At 42.5% G+C, this 9,141-nt stretch overlaps 1 pseudogene; it reads left to right on the top strand.

The window, feature by feature from the left end:
* The first annotated feature begins 8,628 nt into the window (after positions 1 to 8,628).
* Positions 8,629 to 8,763, top strand: LOC133378630 (U1 spliceosomal RNA; annotated as a pseudogene).
* The last annotated feature ends 378 nt before the right edge of the window (positions 8,764 to 9,141 follow it).

Raw genomic sequence — 9,141 nt, 5'->3', positions numbered from 1 at the left:
TTTTTTTATTAGCTGGCACAAAGCTTATGCAGAGGTTAGATTATGTCTGATCTTCACTGAACATTCATTCTGATTTGCTTGCAGAGCAGATATATGACAATAAAGATCCATCCTGCATTCATCTGGACTTGCTTGCTCATTTTTACACATTTTTACACAACTTCCCATTCGTCATTTGTTCATTCCACACTTTTCAATGCATTTTCCTGTCACTTTCCTAACTACAAAAGGTTCCTCTTTTAAGAGGACTTGTTGAACTAGTGCAGCAGAACACTTTAATGCACTTTAATTGCACAAACCTAAATTTCCCAAGGTGTGCTTGAACCCCCCCTCCCCCCCACACACACAGGTCAATGTGCTGTTGCTAAGTTCTTTCCTCCTTTTTTTATTTTGTTTTGGTGATGCCCAGTTCTGTTTTGATAACAGTTTTTATAGAACTTTGTGGTTGTTTTGTGTTTTGTTAGCTACTAAAGATACTAATTGTTGGCAGAAGAGTGGGGTACAGAAAGACAGACAGACAGAGAGAGCACACTTTCAAATCACATTTCTGAAATGTGGGGACTTACCAACAGACAATGAAAATGGATCCTGTGAGGCTTTATTGTTGCATAGAGACATACTTTAAGGTTGGAAGGTTAAAACATTCACCATCCATTACTAAATGGTCTGAAGCTCTTACTGCCTTTTTTATTTATTTATTTAAAATATTTCTATCTCGCCATTCTACCCTATAATGGGGCACTCAGGGAGGCTTACACATATATATAGGGAGTGGTACTAAAGGGGACTACAAGGGTAAAATTTAACGTAGAAGGCATAAAATCATAAAATAAGTGTCAGGCTCTACCTTCAGTCCCTCCCAAAAGCTCTCCAGAACAAGATCATTTTCAGAAGTCTCTGGAAAACCAACAGGGAACGAGCAGAGCGGACTTCTTGGGGTAGGGTGTTCCAAAGCTTGGGGGCCACAGCTGGAAAAGCTCTCTCCTGCATGCCTGTCAGTCATAGAATCATAGAATCATAGAGTTGGAAGGGGTCTTGTAGGCCATCAAGTCCAACCCCCTGCTCATAGCAGGAAATCCGCAGCCAGAGCATCTCCCGCAGATAGCTGTCCAGCCTCTGCTTGAAGACATTCAGCGAAGGGGATCCCACCACCTCCCTAGGCAGTTGGTTCCATTGCCGAACTGCCCTTACTAACGTCTTTCACTCCAGGCACGCAGAGGAGACCAGAGGCAGATGATCTTAAATCCCAGGCAGGTACATATGGGCATAAGCGGTCCCTCAGGTACATTGCTCCAAGGCTGTTTAGGGCTTTAAAGGTCAGAACCAGCACTTTGAATTGGGCCTGGAAGCAAATTAGGAGCCAGTGGAGTCGATAAACCACAAGGGTGATAAGCTCCCTGCACTGTGCTCCAGTTAACATTCTGGCTGCTGCATTTTGAACCAACGGTAATTTCCGAACCATTTTCAAAGGCAGCCCCACATAGAGTATGTTACAGTTGTTGTTGTTATGTGCCTCCAAGTCGATTACGACTTATGGTGACCCCATGAATCAGCGACCTCCAAGAGCATCTGTCATGAACCACCCTGTTCAGATCTTGTAAGTTCAGGTCTGTGGCTTTCTTTATGGAATCAATCCAACTCTTGTTTGGCCTTCCTCTTTTTCTACTTCCTTCTGTTTTTCAGAGCATTATTATCTTTTCTAATGAATCAGAGTGCATTACAGTAATCAAGCCTCAGTGTTACCAATGCATGTGTCACTGTGGCCATGTCAACTGCCTCCAGGAATGAAGGAATTCACCTTTTGAATTTGTGAATTTATCTATCTATTGCTATATATTTTGGAAAGGTTTGTTCCTTATGCATTTGGACACTGCTTAAGATATCATAACCATATTGTGCATGATGGTTCCTGATATCAAGGTGCACGTTCTTGTGTATGTTTGGATAAAATTGGATGCCATGTTGAATCAAGATGGGGGAATGAACCTTTCCAAACAGCACTTTTTTAATTGTTCCACACACACAAACACACACACATAGAGTCGTGTAGTGGCAAATTCAGAAATACAAGACCCTTTCATGATAGCCATGCCACACACCTTTGCCACACACCATGCCACACAACAGGGGACTACTTGTAAGATGGATCAACAGCTATATGAAAATCCTTGATTATTTCTGAGGCCTTTCAGAGCCAGACAAATCAAGGATAGCATTTTTTTTTTAAAAAACTTTGGCTGCATAAATAGATAATGTCAAACAAACAAGAAGAGTCATTCCAGCATGATTTACAAGATTCGCATGCCTGTGAGCAATGCAACTTACTTCCTGCATATTTATCAGTTCCCCCTATTAGTCTGCTAGCATTAAAATGTGATCCCTTGTATATGAAAAGGCCGCTTTAGAAGAAGTGAATGAAATAAATTAGCTCCGTCAAAGAACCTGATGAGCAATTGCAGACTTCTAATAAATAAATTAGGACTTCAGAGTTGCTAATTTATTTTCGTGAACAAATCTGTTCTGCGTTGATGTCACATTAATTCTCTGTCCTTGAAGGTGAGAACTGGAAATGCATATGTAAAAATGTCATGTGTCTCAAAGTGCATCCTGATTACAAATAAAATGCAAATAAACACAAGTTTATACAGAAACTACTCTACTAAATTTCTCTAGCAATGTTTTACAACGTTGTTGTTATAGGATTGTGAGGTCTGGATGAAAGTTGTTTTTTAAAAAAGATGTTTTTAAGATGTTTTGTTTCAATATGTTTTATAAGATGTTTTGTTTCAATATGTTTTAAAGTGTTTTTAGCTTTTTGTTTGCTGCCCTGGGCTCCTTCTGGGAGGAAGGGTGGGATATATATTTAAATGACAATGACAACGTCTTTGGGTCCCCTTTCCACCCTCTGATTTGGAATCCTGTATCTGGGAGTTGGGATCTGCAGTGGAAGACACCTACTCAACTAGTCAGACTAGTTTTCTTTGTTAAGCTAATAGTACTGGCCAAGTTAGTTTGTGAGCTAATGGGTCTGTCAACTGCCCCATTAACATGTGCCAGGATGTGGCTAAGAGAATAACTGTTGCCATAGTAATGAGGGCATTTTCCCCACTTTACCTGGCTGAAGCCTGGAAATGGTCTCTGTGTTAGTGTAAGTCTAAGTAAAGCTGGGAATCTGGAAACTCACACAGAGTGGCTTGCTCTGTGTAGGCTGAATCCCAAGCCATGATGTTGGGGAATCCTCTAGAAACCTAATGAGGAAGCAAGATCTGTTGGACTGTTAATGCTGAGAGTCTCTCCATCTTACATTCAGTGTGTGTGTGTGTGTGTGTGTGTGTGTGTGTGTGTGTGTGTGTGTGTGTGTGTGTGTGTGTGTGTGTGTGTGTGTGTGTGTGTGTGTGTGTGTGTGTGTGTGTGTGTGTGTGTAAATAAACCATATATCATAAAGACATCACAGTCTCCGCCACCTTCATTCCAAGGAAACAAAACCATGAGTAAGTGCAGGAACCCCTGGAAGTCTCGCACGGCTCAGAGATCGGAGTGTGCGCAACAGTATTATCAGTATCATATCCACCAAAAAAACTTGTTAGGTGCTCATAGGGCACAAGTACATCATAACATACAACACTGGAGGCATTCAAGAGGCAGCTGGATATCCACCTGTCGCATATGCTGGATTCCTGCATTGAGCAGGGGGTTGGACTCTATGGCCCTATGGGTGCCTCCTAATTTCCCTATGCTATGATTCTATAATTCTAACTTAGGAGGCTGCCTTATAGCAAGTCAGATCATTGGTCCAGCTAGTCCAGTATTGTCTTGACTGACTGATAGCGGCTCTCCAGGGTTTCAAGAGCCATAGCTCAGTGGTAGAGCATCAGGCAGAAGGTCCCAGGTTCAGTCCCCAGCATCTCCAAGTGGGGCTGGGAGAGGCTCCCTGTCTGAAACCTTGCAGAGCAACTGCCAGTCAGTGTAGATAGCACTGAGCTAGATAGACGGTGGGTCTGACTCAGTGTAAGGCAGTCTCCTATGTTTTTTGCCAGCTCAAGGCATTTTGCTGCCTGAGGCAAAATGAGGCAAGATGGCACCTCCCCCCAAACTGGCAGTAGAAATTTACTCCAAACACTGGCAATGGGACAGCCTCTTGCACTGCATCTGAGGGGAGCAGGGAAGCTTATTTTATATATTTATTCATTTATATTACACCTTCCTCCAAGGAGCTCAAGGCCGCATACATACTTCTCCGTCTCCCTATTTTATGCTTACAATCTCTGTGAGGTAGGTTAGGCTGAGAGACTGTGACTGGACCAAGGTCACCCAGTGAGCTTCATAGCTGAATAGGGATTTGAACCCCGGTCTCCTAGCCCTAGCTCGACATTCTAACCACTACACCACACTGTCTCTAGGCTTTGTCTTCAAGCAGGCTGTGTGGATCATAAAGATCAGTCATCTCCCCAGCCCTTGACATCTACCACCCTTGACATCTGTTTCCTCTGTCTAATGCTGGTGTGGGCACCCTTTGGCCCTCCAGATGTTTCTGAACTACAACTCCCATCATCCCTACCCATTGGTCATCTTTGTTGATGCTGATGGGAATTATAGTTCAGCAACACCTGGAGGGTCAAAGGTTCCCCACCCCTGGTCTAATGGTAGGGCCAGCCCTGCCAAAATATGACCGCAGTGTGGCTGAACATTTTAAAAAGATATTTGCCTTGGTCTCTGATGACATATTTAGGTAAGAGGAATTTGTTTTAACCTGACCTTGCTTGCATTGTTCACTATAAGTCTGTATGGCCACAGGGACAATGGGAGCTTACAATTAATGAAAATCAATAAGGTTGAAAGCCTTAATAACCGGACAGAAAGTCTAAAGCTCCCTGGTTGGGTGCTCAGTTCATTTTTTCCCCCTTGCTGTTAAGATTTTCTAATATAAAAATTATTGTCCAGAGCTGTTGTCGAGTAATCATTACTTTAAAATTATATGTCTCCAGTTGTTTCTATGGAAACACTTTTCTCCTTATGCCTGTGAAACAAAACAGGGAAGAAGATATATATCCTATTTATTCTGAGTAGAGTGCTTAGAGGAGCTTTGAAAGGGCACAGTTATTGAGCTTAACAGCAATACTGGACAGCATTCAAATAGTATGATTTGGTACGAGCTAAAGAATAGCTGTATTTATTCAATTGACTGAAGGACTGCAATAAGATTGGGACAATTAGATTCAGAGAATATGTCATGGCTATGTAAGCATCAGGTGAAGGAACAATGTCACTGACCCATAAGATCAGAGATAGGGCACATTTAACCCTCCAGATGTTTCTGGATTACAACTCCCACCATCCCTGACCATTGGCCATGAAGCCTGGACCTGATGGAAGTGGATTCCCAACATCATCTGGAGGGCCACAGTCTTATCCTTGCAATCAACCTTGCTGTCATCCACTTCTCTGACAATTTGACCTCCATTTGAAAAAAAAAATGCTGACAGCATATGGGTCATGTTGAACATGAAAGTCACAAAAAGTCAAATTTAAGAATATGTTGCATCCTGGCACAGGGATTTTACTCTGTAATCTTTTTAAGAACAGTCCTCTGTTCTCTTGGATTAATAGAAAACCTGATGCAGGCCTGCATTTAAAGCCTTGCAAGTGAGTTGTCTAGAACTCTGTTATTATTGGGAGTAAAGTACCAATGCTTGTGAAGAGTAACCTGAACCAGTGGGGGCAATAGACAGAAAGGCAACCTTTTCTTCCCTTGCCGATTCCTTCTTAAAAGTAGCCACTTGTTGATAAGCAGATTGTTTTTCTCAGGCTTTACTTCCTTCCTCCTTCATATTTTTAGATAGATAGTTTATGGGAGTGCTAGCCACATGACTCTAAAAAGGCCACATGTATGTCTGTATTCAGAATGGCTTTATTTTCCCAGAGTAATAACCCTTTATTCTTTCAGACTTACCAGGCTACTCATTTCTGCACTGCACTGTAATACAGTATATACCAAACTCCAACAGTGATCATTTCATATTACTACCACCAGTTTGGAGCCTTAATCAATAAACAAGGCTCAGCAGACAACATAGATGGGTATAAAGAGGACACTGAAGGGATAGGTTAAACTGCCCCAGCCAATTTCTCCTGTCCATTTACAGGCAGTGAAATTGGGGGCTGGGGGACTGGGTGAAAGGGGACCTTTCAAGCATGACTAATGGAAGGTGTTGCTTGGCCCTCAGCCCCAAATAACTTCAGGATGCAATAATTTCAGTGGAGCCCAATGGCATGTTCCACAAAAGCATCTCTCAGCCTACTTGCCCTTTGTATACTTCTGGAGAGGGTGGGAGCAGCAAGGAGAAGTCAACTGGGTCCCTGCCCGCCATTCCAAACTCAAATCCCTGAGTAGCTCCACCCTATCGGTGTTTCAAACATATGGTTGCATTGTGGGAAGGGGCTACGTGAGAGATGCTCTTGTAGGGTGGGTCACTTTCACATTACCGAAAGACAGACAGACAGACAGAAAGATTTTGTCAATCTAAACAATGCAATATCTTTCAAATATAATGTTCAAAGGTCAAACACTTAAAGCATGCATAAAGAACCTCTTAGCAGAAATTTCAAATGCAAAGATGTATCACTGACCACTAAAGTCAGGGTCATTCAGACCATGGTATTCCCAATCTCTGCGTATGGATGTGAGAGTTGGACAGTGAAAAAAGGTGATAAGAGAAAAATCAACTCATTTGAAATGTGGTGTTGGAGGAGAGCTTTGTGCATACCATGGACTGCGAAAAAGACAAATAATTGGGTGTTAGAACAAATTAAACCAGAACTGTCACTAGAAGCTAAAATGATGAAACTGAGGTTATCATACTTTGGACACATCATGAGAAGACATGATTTACTAGAAAAGACAATAATGCTTGGAAAAACAGAAGGGAGTAGAAAAAGAGAAAGACCAAACAAGAGATAGATTGATTCCATAAAGGAAGCCACAGACCTGAACTTACAAGATCTGAACAGGGTGGTTCATGACAGATGCTGTTGGAGGTCACTGAGTCATAGGGTTGCCATAAGTCGTAATTGACTTGAAGGCACATAACAACAACAAGAAGCAGGGATTAGGTATGGGGGAGAATATCTGCTAAACCGGATTGTGACTGAATTCGACAGCCCGCTATATTTTCCGACTGGCACTGATTTCTTGCAGTGGGCTGTGGCTGTAATCAGCACAGATTTTTTTTCCAGTTGGCTGTGGCTGTAATCGGCATGGATTTGTTTTCCACCCCCCACCCCCGATGTTACATAATTATCTTCGTAATTTCCTCTAAGTTGATACATTCGTAACAGTGTGTAAGTGCGATAAACAGGAAAAAAACAACTACATGGAATGCCATGAACATTTATATAGGCATTTATGTTAAAAATCACACTTTTTTTTGCAATCAAAAACCTCCCCAGTGGATCGAATCAGCAAGTGCCAAAGCAAGCGGCAACAAAAATAGTGTGGATCAGAATCGAACGACGGACTATCAGAATACAACCGGATTGGAACTAGGCAGTGCATCCCATGCCTAGCAGGAATAAAAAGAATTTACTGTAAACTTATAGTTATTCAGTTGCTTTCTCCAGTGTTGCTGCTATTTAACCAATTAGCCTAGTTTCTGGCAGCTACTAAGTGGAAGAGCTGTTGATAAAGTCTGTCCTGGGAACTTTGGAACAAAGGGATAGTTGGTCATGAGAACATAACTACCTGTGCATAATGATGACCATAGCAACAAAATGGGCAAAATATTAATTGATGGCAAGTCTGATACTGGGTCAAGTATTTGGAAGTCATCATTTCAGCTAGCCGTTCCCATAATAACTCAAAAGGACAGTCACATCTCTAAGAACATAAGAAAAGCCTTGCTGGATCAGCCAAAGGCTCATCTAGTACAGCATCCTGTTCTCACAGTGCCTTCATCCTACATGCTGCCTCTGCAACAATGGAGGTGTCTATTAGCCACTGATAGACACACCCTCCATGAACCTGTTTAATCCTCTTGTAAAAGATTCCAAGTTGGATACCCTCACTACCTTTTCTAGGAGCAAATTCTGTACATTAACTATGTGCTGTGTAGTTTATTTTCTCTGTCCTGCAACTTCCACCAGGAAGGTATCCCCAGATTCTTATATGTCCCCAAGTTCTAGCATTATGACATACACGCTTCTCCTTCTTCAATTTTTCTACACCATGCATAATTTTATTTATCACATTCGCTGTTCCCCCCTTTTTTTATTCTAAACTAATAGGTCCCAGCTAGGCCAATGGTGAAGCTGTGCTGCTATGCCTGCTTAATGTGCATCTAATAAGCCCATTGAGCAAGAAACATGTCGCTTTGATGCTCCAGACACCAGCTAGCACTTGAATGCTTCACACCAAATGGAAAGGAAGGCAGAGAGTGAGAGAAATTGCAGTTGTGTGAGGCCTCTCTTACTAGGAGATGCAACCTCTTTACAATCACTTCTCCCATGGAGCACTTGGCTCCATCCATTATTCCTCACCTTCATTGGTAAGCAGGCTGTCAGAGTAATTCAAACTGGTCTGGTGGAGGGGGGGTTGGAATGAATGGAGGTGTTGCACCCAACCTTCCATTAGCATTACTTACCTGGCAGGGGAAATACCTTGATCATGAAGGAGGTTTTGCCAGGATGAGACTCATCCATTGCACTTTGGGTCTGCTGACCCCTGCAATTTTCCCAAATGTTGTTACTGGGTGTCTATTTTTAAAAAACTCAAATGGATGGCATGTGGAAACCTCTCTACCATGTACAAGCCCTGACATTTGGATTGAAGTGAAAGTGAGTCAAACTAAAAAACAACAATACCAAAACAAAGCAAAAAAAACAAAACCAGGGAGTGAATACAGCCTTCCAAATGCATTTACACAAGTTACTTTCCCTGCCACTCTCCCTGCTACGTGTTTAATCAGAGTTTGAAACCCCTAATTAAACAGTAGCCCTGCCCCTGAACTTATTCAGGAGCAAATCCAAGGCAGGGCAGAGGGATGGCCCTGAGGACAATCCATGGCGGGTTGGGCTGAAGATCCCCCAAATGGGAGCCACAGGGCAGGTAGGAGGGGCTGTGCACACCCTAGTATGCAGGGCCGGCTC

This window comes from Rhineura floridana, chromosome 2 (assembly GCF_030035675.1).
Source record: "Rhineura floridana isolate rRhiFlo1 chromosome 2, rRhiFlo1.hap2, whole genome shotgun sequence".
In the NCBI taxonomy this organism is placed as follows: Eukaryota; Metazoa; Chordata; class Lepidosauria; order Squamata; family Rhineuridae; genus Rhineura; species Rhineura floridana.
This window is presented reverse-complemented; position numbering and strand designations above follow the sequence as displayed.